Below are 16,234 nucleotides of genomic sequence, written 5' to 3'. Positions count from 1 at the left end.
CTCAATCCGAAGCCGTCTTTCACTCTCAACACGATTATCATCGATGACCCCTGGTTCCCTGTCCCCCACTTCCGGCAGCAGTCCTCGGGGGCACCTCTGGAACAACACCTCCGCCGGGGCCACTCCAGTGGCGGCGTGGGGAGTGGTGCGATACACACGGAGAAACTGGTACAGGGCCCGTTGTAGTGATTGGCCTTGTCCCTGAGCAATTCTGAATGTTTTGTTCAAGGTCCGCATGAGTCTCTCGGCATCCCCATTGGCCCGGGGCCACCGGGGGGACACCTTCCGGTGATGTACTCCACAGCTCTCCATCAGCTCAGAGAATCTCTCACTTTGAAACGGTGAACCATTGTCGGAACAGAGCGTGTGTGGAAAACCATGGGCCGCAAATATTTTCTCCACGGCGATCACCACATGTTCGAATGCTACGGACTCCACGAACTCAACCTCTGGATATCTGGAGTATTCATCTATGATCACCAGGAAATGGGTCCCCACCGATGTCGAGCCAAAGTCCGCATGGACGATCTCCCACGGCCTCGTGCCCCGGGGCATGGCCTGAATGGCGGGCTCCCGTTGGAGGGGGGATGCCGCTTGACACCACACACATGCGGCCACGAACTCGTCGACCTTCCTCTCGAGCTCGGGAAACCAAACCTTCAAACGGAGTCGCGCCTTGGTCTTGGCAGCTCCTTGATGACCATGGTGTGCAAGGCTGATTACCTCAAGAACCTTTGACTGTGGAACGACAATGCGGTCCCCCCGGAGCAGCAGCCCGGAGTTAGAGAAGGATAGCTCTTCCTTGACCTTCCACAACTGTTCCAGGCATGCTCTCGCTCCTGGCGTGCGTCCAGCCCCGGCCTCCAGCACGGACTTCCAGGACCCACTGTGCATGGCTTGTTTCAGAATTCGGAAGCACTCATCTCCTGCGGCGGCGACTTCCAGTTCTTCTATGGACATCGCGTTTGGTGTTGCCGCCTCCACGACCATGCGTATGTGACTGTCAGTTTCCTCTTCACAGGCCTCGTCCTCCTCTCCCCCACTCGCTCCAGGATGGCGGGATAGATAGTCCGCCGCATTGTTAGCTCCTGGTCTGTAAACAAGTGTTACGGAGTATTCCAGTAGGGCCAGCATCCATCTCTCGATCCTTGCCGGGGGTTTAGATGAGGACCCCGCCAGTATTGGGATCAGTGGCTTGTGGTCTGTCACCACCGTCACCGGGCGCCCCAGCACGTAGAGCCGGAAATGGCGGCAGCCCCACAACACCGCTAGAGCCTCCCGTTCGATTTGGGAGTATCTCTGTTCCGTGTCCGTGAGAGCCTTGCTGGCGTACGCCACGGGCTTGATGGTCCCAGTGATATCAATTTGGGTCAACACAGCGCCCAGCCCGAAAGGGCTCGCGTCTACCACAATTTCGGACTCCAGCGCTGGGTCGAAGAATGCCATCGTATCCTCCCTGGCGAGGGCACCTTTGATGTCGTCGAAGGCAGCTTGTTCCAGTGGGCCCCAGTGCCACAGCGTGTCCTTCTTGGTGAGCGCCCGGAGGGGTTCCGATCTTGAGGCCAGACTTTGGATGAACCGCCCACAGTATGTGACCATACCTAGGAAGCTCCTCACCTCCGTGACAGACTCAGGTGCTTTCGCCGCCTTAATGTCTTGGACTTTCTTTGGATCTGGCGATACCCCACCCTCCTTAAATATGAATCCAAAGAACTCGATCGACGAGCGCAGGAACTCACATTTTTCCCGGTGAAGGGTGAGGCCCAGCGACAGGAGCCGCTCCAGGGTCTTGTCCAGTCTCTGCATGTGGTCCGCTTCGGTCCTGGCAAACACCAGAATGTCATCACTTATATTCAGGACGCCCTCCAGATCTGCCAGCGCGCCCCTGATGATATTCTGGAATACCTCGGCGGCCGATGACACTCCAAAGCTCAGCCGCTTGTACCGGTACAATCCCCGATGGGTGGTGAAGGTCGTAATGTACCGGGACTCAGGGTGGAGTACGACTTGATGGTAGCCCGCTCGGAGGTCCAGCTTGGAGAATACGCGAGCCCCTTGAACCTCCGCAATAATGTCATCAATAGTCGGTGTAAGGTGCCGCTCCCTTCGGATGGCCTTATTGGGGAGCCTCATGTCGACGCAAATGCGTACTGAGTCAGGTTGCTTGGGCTTTCTGGCAACCACGATCGGGGACACCCACGGTGTCGGGCCCTCCACTTTCTCGATGATGTCGAGTTGTACCAAATTGTCTAACTCTTTGTCCACAAGTTCTCTGAGGTGGAATGGCACTCTGCGGTGTTTCAGCGCCACCGGTTGCACGGACTCGTCAATATGCAATCGGATCGGTTCTCCAGCCATCTTGCCGATCCCCTTGAAGAGCTTGGCATAGCGGTCTAGGAGGTCGCTGATGTCCTCTCGGTGCACGGCGTACGCAAATTTTACGATTCCCAACGCCTCCGCAGCCGCACAACTGAGCAAGGTGTTGCTACTGATTGGTGTTACGTAGAATCGAGCCTTGATGTGCGACCCATCATGTTCCACCTGCGCTATAAATGCCCCGTCCAGTGGTATGGGATCTTGACCACCAAACGCAAATATGCGGGCCCTCGGCGTTACCAAAACTGGGGAAGGCCTGAGAGAGTCATAATGTTCCCTGGCCATCACATTGACCGAGGCACCTGTGTCCACCAGGACTGGGACCGGGGCGTTGTTGATCCCTACAATACACCGTGGTTGCCTTCTGCTCTTTCCTTTAAGCATCCCCACGCTCGAGATGATGAATATGTTTTCCTCGTCCTCTTCATCCGCCACCTCCGCCTGAGGATCACCTTCACCCTGTTCCACCTGGGCTACGCTGGGCTGCTGGTATTGGCGAGGGGCCCATATCCTAGCCTGACCTCTCGGCACCATCACGGGCAGGGCGGCCCGGCACACCCTCGAGAAATGATCTGCCAGTCCGCATCTTCCACAGACCTTTCCGGCCGCCGGGCACTCCGCGGTATGAGGGAGGTCGTAGCCACACTTTTGGCATGACTCACCGGCTCTCCCTGCCCTGTCTCTGGGTCCTCCGCCTGGACGCCTCACTCCTCGCCCACCTCGCCACACGGCACACACCTCCTCCGACCTCACTGATCGAGATCCAGACTCCATCTTGACGGCCCTGGCCTCCGCTACCTCATGGCACCGGCCTAGTTCCAGTATGCGCTGTAGCGTGATACCGGGCTCCCGGAGGATTTGTCTCCTGAGTTTTCCGGAAGAACATGCTTGAATGAGCATAGTGCGCATCATGTCGTCCGCATCACCCCATGCACATCCCAGAGAGAGACGGCGTAGGCGACCATAGAAAGTGTCTAGCGTCTCTTCCTCCTTCTGTTTGGCCGAGAGCATGATAAACCTCTCATAGTCCGCGTTGGCGAGGGGGATAAAATGATTCAGGAGTGCCGCTTTGGCCGCATCATATGTGTTGTTGGCAGGCGTCAGGGACTCAAAAATGTCTTGGACTGCCGACCCAGCCGAGTACAGCATAGTGGCAATTCGGCTGTCGTCATCCGTCACGTGTGCCGCCCTGAAATACATGTCCAGACGACTCACCCATCTCCTCCATCGAGGCCCCATGCTTGAGGGCGGACCCGATGCATCAAACTCCGGGATGGGCTGCAGAGCTGCATGTGCGATGGGCACCGGGAGTTGAGCCATGATGGGGGGTGCAGGTTGACCCAGTGGCCGACCTGGTGTTGCAGCAGCAGGCTGTTGGTTGGTCAGCGGGGCAGTCACCTGGCTCTGATCCCGGGGCTGCGACGTTAATGAAGAGTCACTGTCAGCACCATCCGATTCATCCATGGACTTGAGCGCACAGGCACCCCCAGCCACAGCGTTGGGGGCCGCAACTCAGACCCACCTGATGATGAAGGAGACGAAAAAGAATGCACAGCACACTGATGATGAGGGAGATGAAGAAAATTGCATGCAGCCACTGTGTCATGTCCCTTCCACCTCAGAAAGTTCCAAAAATTAAGCCTGGAGCATTGGATTGGTATCAGGCAAGCCCAGACATGGCAATCCTTCTCCGGGCTTCTACACGACGTGTGAGTCCCAGGAAAACTCAAAAAACCATTTCACAGGTATGGGCGTGCAGATGGAGCTGTCCGCTCCTGATGTGTCCAAAAATTAGGCCCATAAAGTGATTCCGCTCCGAACCGGAGCCTTCGAAATATTTATGGCCTTCAAACAAAATGGCCGCCGGCCGCGTGTGCGTCCTCGCGACCCGGCCTTGATCGGAGCGAATCTTCGATCCGCTCCCACGAGAAAAATTGTGATGAATACATTCACCGCCGGGCCCGGGTCTCCTCTACACCTCGTCGCCACTGTTGGGGGTCGCCATCCGCGCCCCCGATGCGGTCCCGCAAGCCCCACAACAGACAGCACACGGAGACACGGTGTTGTTCGTTCGGGCTTCCCGGTCGCTCTGCTGCGGCCGGGAACGCCCCCTTTATTTAAACACCACGCGGCGGCGTGACGCGTCACGCCGCCGCGTTCGCCCGTCATCGGGCAACGCCACACTGCTGAATTGTAAAACCATGCTAAATTCTATAACTGACCTGAAAACAAAGAACGGATTTACTTTGCAAACTGCTCAACCGGCGCACGCATCAAAGTCTTTCTACCCGAACTTGCCCTTTATCATGCTGCTAAGCAGCCTCCAAACCAGCCCGCAAGCGTTCATGTTCAGCCCCCCATGTGCGCGGCTCACTAGTGCACTGTGAATATTTTCTGTGTTTTTCTCTCACAAGTAGCCTTGCGCTGCCGAAGCTTAGGAGACCACACCGCATTTTTTTTCTTCGGAAAGCTGCACAGTTCCGAAGCGGCCAGGAATGTGTTTGCCTATTAAAAAAAGAAAATCCCGGCATCCAGTTGCTCCTGGGTTGCAAGCCAATGATTGAGTGACCTGCTGTTTCCACCCAATATTACATTCCACTGGCATGTCTCTTGCCCTGACTGACACCAGCCTTCTAGCTCACCCTGCAAAGCAAACAATTCCAGGTGGCACCCTCACTCATTTTTATCCTCATTGAGTTAGTGCCAATTCACCCTTACTCTGTCTGTGAAACATCTAAGGTACTTACCTTACGGTCTAAGTTTCAATACGGTCTAAGTTTCAATAAAAAAACCCTTTCAAACGTGAAACCCTTTCTTAAGTGTTAACATGGTCTGTTATTTTTGGAAAATGATATGCGCTTGTTTACCACCCCTTTTAGACTAGGAAAGGAAAGGGATGATTGTAATTTATTTTTCAGAAATAAGTGTGGGTTGTCCGTCCTGTGTGCTGCTTTAGCTAGTAATTGGTATTTTTCTGGCTGCTCTACAGTGATTTTATAGCCCGCTCCATCCCCAATTCTTTTGAGGGTTACAATATGTAAAGTTAGCTTGTATTCTGTTTAACTTTTGCATGCAGGAGGAGGTTCCGTGCAGTGATTTCTTCTGCTCTCCACCTTGTCCTCGAAGTGTTGCCTCTAAATTGGGCTTTTGACTCCCAACCCAACTCAAGTGTCAGCACTGGCACTGTCCAAGGAGCAGCTGGTATTGATGCCCGCTGGAAACTGCACTTAAATGAAAATGCTTTTTTCTAATATGGGCAACGGGAGCGTGATGCAATTGACGTGTTTATGACAGAGAACAGTCGATGGAAACACAATCGGATGCATGTTCATTAATTGTATACCAGAAGCAAGGTATTCGAACAATCGGAAAGCTATTTCCAAGTACCCCTATGCAAGGTAACTATATGATTTGGGATCTCCTTGCTCTTTAACACAAACCACAACATTTAACTATCTTTTATTACACAGATTTGTACCCCACCCACCCTTACTGACTCTCTATACCCCCACCCTCTCTCTACCTCCACCCTACCTCCTCCACTTTCTACCCCCACTATCTCTACCACCACCCAACCAACTCTCTCTACAACCCACTTGCCCACCTCACCACCACTATTCCCTCTCTCATCCTTCTTCACACACTTGCTTTATTTCTTACCCTATCACACTCATCCTTTCTCGGTCATATTTCCTTTTGCTCATTGTTAGGGAGAATTCTCTGAAAAAGGCTAATTTCCCAAACCTAGTGAGTCCCCGAGCAGCTTTGCTGGATTTTTTGGGTTTATTTTTTTCTCCTGCTAAGAGTGAGACTCTTTTCCTCCCACTCTTAGACATGATTTGAGGTGTTCCTTTGACTTTGTATGTGTTTTATGGGCTATGGGGTCCTTTACCCCATAGGGCTTCATGTGTTTTTGGTATATGGGTTACACAGCACCCTCTGTGCCATAACCCAGGGGTGTCGTAGCGACCCCCAAACATAGGCTCCATACCCTGGGACTGACTACTGTCTCCCAGGGCATGTAAAGTCACCATTGGCTTTACTAGTCTCAAATTGTGAACAGAACCAGTACAAACCATCCTATTGTGGACATACTGGTCGGGGCAATTCGATTGCCCCGGGGTCTGTTGTTCGAGGGGGCACTGTCCAGTCCCCCCCGACCGAGTTTTGGCTGGTGGCAGTGGATACTACTTTTTATATTCAACCGCAAATATATTCCTATGGGATTTTCCCATTGTTCGAGGCTACCACTTTTTAAAATAGCCTCGAACATACCGCCGGTTTATTAAGTTAATATAAATTCACCAGTTGGTATTTTTTGCCGAAACTTGGTTCCAAAATGGCGTTTGTGTTCGCTTCTGTTATCCAACCCAAGTCGAGCCCTTTGTTCAACTTTTGGCGGGCTTCTCCACAGAAGCCTCCAAAAGTGGTGCCACTCTGTCTGGGTACCACAGGGGGTGTGGGAGGGGGTTTAGGCACCCTGGACTGAGTTGCCTCGGCAACTCAAGTCGCACTCTTGTGTGATTGGCCCAAGTGGTGAGCCGCCCGGCTCCCCACTTGGCATGTTTGAGTGACAGCTAGGCTGAATGAATGGGGGTTTTCTGCATAAAAGCAGGGCTTTGGGGACTGGAACTTCAGAAGTCGCCACAGGACCTAAAGAATCCGAGGAGGGAGAAGCTGAGCCGACCTGCAACGACGACACCACCGGTGGAGTCCTGCTGAACCGTCTCACCACTTTTCCCGACGACAGAGGAGATCTCCAATCCGGAGAGTCTTCTTCCTTTGACTGGTGGGGATAACCAGTTTGCCCCTCTTTTCGCCTTCCTGGACATTTCGTGGCCGCCTTACCCGTGCCAAGCACCCCGGCAACCGGAATACCACAGTTTACTACTACCGCGAAGAAAAGGGTGGTACCTTGTAACCGGGAAACTCTGCGGCTGGTTTCTTCCCTGGCAGCGCAACAACCTTCAGCTTTCCTCCACGTCGAGACCTCCTCTTCCTCTGGACGAAACACTGACTTGCACACGCTGCCAGGAACAACTACCCCGCTGGAGCGTTCTTCCCACTTTCAGGTACTGGCCCTCATTACGAGTTCGGCGGTAACCATGCCGCTATTGGCGGCATGGCTGCTGCTGAAATCGCGTCGGGTCCGGGTCCTCGGAATGAGGACTTACCGGGCCTTTCCGAGGTCGGAAGGCCCGGTAATTCCTCCCTCCGAGGACCCGGACCGGTTCTTCCCCATTCCCATTTCAGCCCCTATAGGGCTAAATGGGAATGGGAGAGGGAGCAAAAAACGGGCCATTACGAGTTGGCCCGTTGTTTGCTCCCTCTTCCCCTCGCGGGACCCGCTCTGCACGTCTGGTGAGACCAGATGTGCAGAGCGGGTCCTGCGAGGGGAACTCGGAATCGGGCGGTATGGGGTTGACAGCACCGGCACCTTTACCGGTGCCGTTAACCCTGTACCGCCCGACTCATAATGAGGGCCACTGTGTCCCGCTTGGCTTCCCTTGCGACAGACCGTTCGGGGTGACAGTAAATCCTCGACTTTCTAACCCGGGTTAGCCTGGGACCTGTTAACTAACTTTTCTGACTTGATCTCAACCTTTTTGCGAACTATTTACAAAGACTCTTTGGGCATAACCCCACTGTGTGATCCTGGACACATTCTGCTTGCTCTCTCCAAGAGTGGGCCTGGCATTTGAACTTTCTTGCTCTCCAGTAGACTTTGCCCAACCTGCCTCACTGTGGTTCTTTGAAAAGTATTGAAATTTGTGTGCTTTCATAACTCTGCCTTTTCCCCTCCCTTTTAAATAATTTATTAGAGTGCCATCTTATGTTAAGCGCTCACCTCTGTCTGAAAATAAGTGGTGTTTCTCATTAAGACTTGTCTAATAAGTAATTAGGGTTGTATATATATAATAGTGACTGTGTGTTGAATTTATTTACCTCTCTTTGTGCTAGTGTAATTTACAAGTGCGTCTTTAAATAAATAATTATATACTTTTACACCAAAGCTCTGGTCAGTGTTTGCTTGTGCTACTATATCTCTGTACCTATTGTGTATACTCTATATACTGCCTAACTCATCTTGAGAGAAGTCTGACTGCTGTGCCACAGCTACCAGGTAAATCTGGGTGGTACAGACTGCTACCAATTGGGTTTACTGCCAACCACCTGTAGTCCTAAATCTTTTGCAGTGGTCCCTAAAGGAACTGCACAGGTTTCTGCCTAACACTCATCATCAATGGCACCCTCTCTGAATTATTTGCTCCCTTCCTCTATTCTCTTTCCTTCTCATTCTCTTGCACACCTGCACCCCTTATCGCATTCCACCTTTAAAACTTTGCACCCTCCTCCTTGCACCCTGATACCTATAAATGCAAAATGCAATTAACAGCAGTAAACGCCAAAACTATTTGCATTGCCAATATTTGTTCCCCTTCTGCCCTATTTGTGTCACTCCCAATGTCCTCAATAAATAGGAAATTGGGCAATTTTCTATGGTATTGGAAAACGCTCTGCTGTTTCCAAGTGTTTCCTGAGGAAGAAACACCATTCTTCCATAAACTCGCCTACTTTGCAGCAGGCCATGAATGTGACCTTTTCCATCATAAACACATCCCACACCTTGACCAGCTACTCCACTCTTTCTGAGGTAGCGGGGGACTGTCATCTTTGGGCTAGCACAATTTTACCTGCTCTGAGCAGTGCTTCATGCATTTTTGAAAATCTATAGGACCTGTAATCTTTTGGGGGTACCCCAAATATCCTTGTTATTTTTTTTGTGCAACCGTTCTCCCTTGATTTCTATTATCCAGCTCAGGAGTTTGCTTAAGTAAATGTGAATAATGGACCATTCCCACCACATATGGAAGTAAGTGCCTGGTTTACCACATCCTCTAGGACACATAGGAAAGCTTGCCACGTACAGTCTCGATATTTTAACCGGGATATGGTGCCATCGTTAAGGATCAATGTGTTGATCGATAGATTACCCCTGAAAGTTGTATTGAAGATCTTCCAGCGCTTTTCTGGGAATGTGAATCCAAAGTTATTTTGCATTGTCTTCTGAATCTTGCATTTTGTTGGCTCGCTAATTAGTAGAGCTTTGTAAAGCTTTTGACTTTCATCCCTTTCCTACTTTGTGCTGTATTCCAGATCTTTTCCAGCTGTGTGTGTGTGCACAATTAGCCTTTTCATTCCATTTCCTTGTTAAAGGGATAGTCCAGTAAAAAAATATATGTAAAAAATAGATAGGCAATATAAAAAAAATAATACTAGCACTATTTTTTTTTAAACTTCCTATGGAAAATTTTGAGCTATTCAAGCTCAAAATTCGCAAAAGCAAGCACATGGGCGCGTCCATTTTGTGAAATGGATGCCCGCCTGTGCTGGCTTTTGCTTTTGCGGCACCAATGAAGGAAAAGCCAGCCAGCTGTAGTAAACAAAAGCTACCGCTGGGTGGCTTTTCCTTCATTGGTGCCGGGACTCGGAGGACACGGACCGGAGACCAGAACAGGAAAGCTGCAGCTGAATCTCGGTAAGTGCTATTTATTTTTTTTAAAAAATAAGCAGTAGTTGCGGGGTTTTTTCTAAGTTTTCCAGGCTGGAGGAGCCCGGAAAACTTAGAAATAAAACCGCAGCTTTAAAAACGTTGTATTTATGTTTGCGGTCGCTTTTGAAGTGACAGCAAACATAAATACAACGTTGTGTTTGAAAACGCTGCGGTTTTTCTTTCCAAGTTTCTCAGGCTCCTCCGGCTCGGAGGAGCCTGAGAAACTCGGAAAGAAAAACCGCAGCATTTTCAAACACAACCGCGTTGTGTTTATGCCTGCTGTGGCTATCACTTTGGGTCTCCGGTGCTCCCCCAGGGGAGCACCGGAGACCCAAAGTGAAAGCCAAGGCAGGCAGAAACACAACACGGTTGTGTTTACATGCCACAGTGTTTCTGCCTACAGCTGATTTCCCATTTGGGGCTCTCGGGCTCCCCACGGGGGGGCCCGAGAGCCCCAAATGGGAAATGCTAAATGCTACAGTGTTTCTGCCTAAATCTGCCTTCCCATTTGGGGCTCTCGGGCCCCCCCGTGGGGAGCCCGAGAGCCCCAAATGGGAAAGCAGATTTAGGCAGAAACACAACCGTGTTGTGTTTCTGCCTGCCTTGGCTTTCACAGCCTCTCTACTAAACCACTTCCTGATACAGCACGACGTCTAGTTGCATCCAAACGAGGAGCGGGTCTCTGATATAACATCGCAAACATAAACGGAAGGTAAGCTAAGCCGCGGTGCACTCACATCTTTTTCCAAGTCTTTCGTACTTAACACTATGCCTGGCTAAAAATATTAAATTTTTCGTTTTTATGCAGTCCGGCACCATGAAATGCTAAGCAATACGCTGGCCATGCGTACAGACATTCAACTACCTCGTTTGCGGGAACATCCATATGAGGTATTTCTATACATTATGTCATTTAAATGCCATCAGCTTCTGCATGTGGTGAATAACTTCCTGTTCACATGCTGGTTTCACGGTTGCACACATCAGGTGCCAGTATGGCACCACTGCAATATCAGTAATAATTATGCACTGATTTGCGTGCGAGCACTTTCAATTACGAATAACAAATTTAACGTGTAGAAGTCCACGTGATGCTCACGAAAATAATGATACTAATTTGCTTATAGATAAAAACAACAAGAAACATTTTGCAAAATGCGAGTTTCCCTAAGTTACTTTCATTTTTTGTTCATTTTAGCTCTAATCACTGCGAGACCACACAGTGATAGAAGCCAAATTTGGTTAAACCATCCTCCCTATTCGCGACCATACACGTTACCAAAGCAATTGAAAGGTTAGTGTAATGAGTTGTAAGTGAACTTTAATAGAGATATGCCATCCTCAAGTTTGGTTTTTATACTTTCACGTTACCAATTTGCCATTCTTTGTGCCTTTTGGTTTTTAGATTGCCATAACAGGAAAAGTTATTTGACGGTTCCTCACCCTCCATTTTGACACTATTTATGTGATGTCACCATCTTTCGTCCTGAAGACGGGTTCAGTATACATCTATTAGCGGTTAAAGGCGGCTATAGATTCTTTCCAAGCATCATCACTGTTTCCCAGAAACACATTTCTCTGTGTCGACGGAGTCAAGGACTAGCGATTACCATTCAAAAACTATGAAAATCATTATGTGTTCATCACACATTACCACTAACATCACAATGTTGCCACTTTATGAAGTTTGTGGTTCTGTTTAATTATTGAAAAACATGACCGTCACATGAGTTTGTTTTTTATGTGATACTTTTTTTCTGTTTGTCAACAAAATGCATTTTTGTCCATCGTCTTACATGGAAAATATTCCAAGTGTTTTTATATGTATTGATTAAAATGTTCATCTCTATTCTCTCTGTTTGGATCTGTTGACCGACATGTTAAGTAGCACTTGTTACAACTAAGCACATCTAATGCGTGTATAGGTGGGTAACTGGTTTTGTGGCACTTTCTGTTACTTGTTATCTGAGAGAAGTCATCCGAAACTTTCACTATTTGCATTGTAAAAAGGACCAATACCTGTCATAATTAGTTCATGTTGACCACTCTCATCTGGCCAAGCCACGCATTGGTTCCATCTGCCAAGGTTGGCCTTTAATGTATGCAGCAAGGGTTCAAAGTTAAGGTCATATAATTTTGTTAGATCTCTCGTTATCCATATTCCTAAGTATTTTATCTTCTTTATTCGCATTTCCCTTATATTTCCTGTGGCAAATTATTTCCCCGTTAGCGGTAGCATGCTTGATTTTGTGTGGGTAACTTTAAACCCTCCCAGTTTGCCATATTTTACCAGTTCCTCCCTTGGGTGTTGGATCGAACTTGCCGTGTTCATGAGGTACAATAAAATGTCATCTTCAAATATTGATAACTTAAATTCCACCTCCCTCCACCTCACTTGCGAGTCACTTAATGTTTGTGTTTTTGTATATTGCTAATGCTAGGTGCTGTATCCCAATTGCAAAAGGGGGCATCCTTGCCTTGTTCACCTGCAAAGTTGGAATTCTTCTAACATCACCCGGTTCAGTCTAACTTTAGCTTTCAGCTTATTATAACTTGCACCTACCCAGGTTAGGAAGTTCTGTCGAATACCTACTTTTTCTAGACCAGCACGTAAAAATGCCCACTCCACTCAGTTGAATGCTTTTTCGACATCCAATGATGCAAGGCATGCGTCCCTACCCTCTTCCTGTGCCAACCATATTAGCTCTAGTGTTTTTCAACGGTTATCTGCACCCTGTGAATCTGAGCTGGCCCCCATGGATCAACATTCTAGCTTATTCCCTACTACCTTTGCCAAGATTGGCAAGTCAATATTTAAAGGATTGGTTCGGTCAGAAATTTTGATTGTCCCTGCGGGTCGGCCATGTGTTTTTAAGCCTAAGTCGGTCAATTGTAGAAAAATTTCCTATAGACCTTACCTGAGTTTTCGTCTACTAAACACACGCGAAAACATGCAGCAGGGCGCCGCCATTTTGTGGTAATCTTGCCCCATCGCCCTGGGTGACCTGCTTTTGTGGCACTAGATCACATCCCCCGCCCCTGAGCCTGTCATCAGCAGATGCGTACCACCCATTTCCCAACGCCAAAGCACATCTCGTGTGAACAATCGCTGCGCTTCAGCTAATGACGTGTCACCATGGAAATGGCAGGATGCCTCTTTACTCAATAAGTATAAACAGACCATTTGACAACACACAGCAGCAGATTTTCGATTCCATTCCTCGCTCTGTGTTACTTTAAATATTCTGTGACTCGTTTCTGTGCTCTGGTCAGCTACCTTCGCCGCTTGTAGCACGTGTGAACAGATACCTGTACCATCGCTATAAATTATTTTAGTTTGTTTACCACACAATGGCTACAATAATGCCCTACATGTACAAACCCGAGTATACCGAGGAGGAACTACTGGAAAGGGAAACATGCGAAAACGATGGGGCTTTGGGCGGCAGTTGGCAGGCCGAATCAACGGATCAAGACCCCGGACCTAGTCGCATGGACGGTGTTTCCACCTGGTGTACATGCAATCGGTGCAAGCTAATGCCAACCGAGGACGAGAACTGCTGCTGCTGTGAAAACTCTGGATGCGTGGCCTACATTTCGGAAGGTGAGCCACGGCCGCAATGCATCACCGAACTGCCAGACTTCAGGGCAGTCTGCCTCACACCGTCCGTGTTGAGGATAATGATGGTGCTTATGCACGAACTTCACGCAACTGTTCATGCTCGTAATCTGAGTAACTAGTAAGTATACTCTGGTTGTGATGCCACTACTATTTCATGGTCGTCTCCTATATTCAAAATTACATCTACATATTATTGTAACGCATGGAAGTCGTTCAATAGTGTGCAGTGTCTAGACAGCATTTGTCCGAGCAGAATGCCATTAGTTACAAGAATTGTCATTGACAACAAAGGTTTAATAAACTTATTTTGGTCATTTAAAAACAGTTTATATCATTCTTTTTCACAGGTGATACAGGCTGGTGGCCTATCGTTCCTTTACATGGTGGCTTCACGGGAGGTTTGGACACCGGGTTCGAAGAGTAATACCCGCCTGTGTCGTTGGTGCCATAAGACAAACTTTCCCCAGTGACAGCGGTCAGTACAGGGGATTTTCCCTCGCTGTGCTGCAACCTGACCTGTACAATGTGTAAAGTTTAGTATTTTTGTGCTATCAAAATAAGAAACAAAATAAAACACAACATATATTTTAACAACGGTTGTTTCGATTTTTTAAATGAATCCAGTGTCTCCATTCAGCAGTGTTCTGGTGCCTTATCTGCATGCCCCCAGGCCATCCATCCCACCCCCCCTCTATCAAAGGCAGTTTGCGCCAGTGGATGTGCGCTGCCAAGGTGTGCTGTCAGGGGCGCAAACGGCCAAGGTGCCAAACAGCATGTACACTTCAAAAGGTATCCCACGCCCAGGGGCCATTGCTCACATGGCCTCCTCAGACCCTGTGTCTGTGGCCAGGATCCCCCCTCACGCTGGCCGCCCCCCTGCAAACAACATAATAGCACGACATATACACGTCATTCATTCACAAACACACCCCTATGTGCTTTGCAAGTCAACTCCTGAACGTGCTACCTGAGAACCACTGAGATTGATGCTAATCTATTCATCGTCATGCTATCTGTGAACTTCTGTGACCGCTTCGAGCAAACTCGTCAGTGTGCTGCTACCTGTGGCCATCTACCTGTTCTCCTGCCACAAACTACTCGGCTTGCTGAATCTAACTGTTTGTTGGTCAAGGTAAGGCCATGTAGCACAGTCATATTTCATTCATTTTTAAATTTCTATCAGGTCAGGTCAGGTTGCAGCACAGCGAGGGAAAATCCCCTGTTCTGACCGCTGTCACTGGGGAAAGTTTGTTTTATGGCACCAACGACACAGGCGGGTATTATTCTTCGAACCCGGTGTCCAAACCTCCCGTGAAGCCACCATGTAAAGGAACGATAGGCCTGTACCACCTGTGAAAAAGAATGATACAAACTGTTTTTAAATGACCAAGATAAGTTTATTAAACCTTTGTGGTTAATGACAATTCTTGTAACCAATGGCATTCTGCTCGGACAAATGCTCTCTAGACACTGCATACTATTGATTTGCGAGTAGAGTACTCAATAGTGCTATGTTCATTGGTCTCATTGCTATTGACTTGAGTTTCAATTGTTATGCTATCAATAGATCTATTTATTTTCATCTGTGTCAATTGTCATTGAATTGCATCCGTCGCAGGTCCTGTCTATAATATAAGCATGTTTCCTTTTTGTGCAAGACAGTACATCCAAGGGACGAGTCACATGTTCAGAGTTTAGTCACATCATTTATTAATTTTTGAAAGTTATGCAAATACTAAGCCGCACATGATGAACTGGTATAGTTCCGGCAAGCAAAACAAACTTGCATTGAACATTATATGGTTCATTTACTTTTTTATCACATTTGTATTCATCAAGAATTTATAATAATGTTGATATTTACTTTTCAGAATTTTCAACAATGCCTGCCTGTTCGATTAGCGGTTGCCCTTCGAAGACCCATGATAAATCTGAAGGAACTACAATGCATGTAATCCCTAAGACTGTAGATCAGATAAGAGAATGGGTCCGATATTGCGGATATGCACCATCAGATGGGCCGTCCAAAAAGTCTTTGAGGACAAGAGGGGTGACCGATACCGCATCTGCAGCGGCACTTTCCCTCGAACATGTACGCCACATCCTGGGTAACAAAGAAGAATAAACGGCGAACGACACGAAAATTGCTCGCAAACGCTATTCCCACTCTATTCGTCCACATTCTGCCACTGGTGAGCCAAGTGTCCGGATTTAGCTTTAGGCCTTGCGGTAGTGTGTAGGTAGCCGAATGGATTAATTGATATTTAGATGTTGTGTCCCTTGTAATACTGTCGATATTGATATGAGTGTATAGCTTTTTGAATAATGACATTTAGCAATACATTATTTTTCGATTTTATAACCCTCAAAGGAAATCTATTTATGGCCACAGGGAACTGTGCTATATTGCGCATTTTCAATAGCATTATTCTCAAGTATTCTTTCGCCTTACATGGCACTTTTTAATATTGGCATTTCACTATCAAACAATAATTTACCTTTACAACTTCTTGACTATCCACTGAATATGAAGCAACAAGATTCTCCATCCATGTCGTGCCAGCAGTTATCAACCACTTCTAGCACGTATCAGGTAATCTTACTTCGCTATTCCGCCACATACTTGTTTTATGCATGTCAAGTAATAGTTTTTATGTATCGTGTAATTATTTTAACCAAAT

Source organism: Ambystoma mexicanum, chromosome 2q (genome assembly GCF_040938575.1).
Source record: "Ambystoma mexicanum isolate Mex_15411 chromosome 2q, UKY_AmexF1_1, whole genome shotgun sequence".
Taxonomy (NCBI): domain Eukaryota; kingdom Metazoa; phylum Chordata; class Amphibia; order Caudata; family Ambystomatidae; genus Ambystoma; species Ambystoma mexicanum.
Note: the sequence above shows the minus strand (reverse complement) of the source record.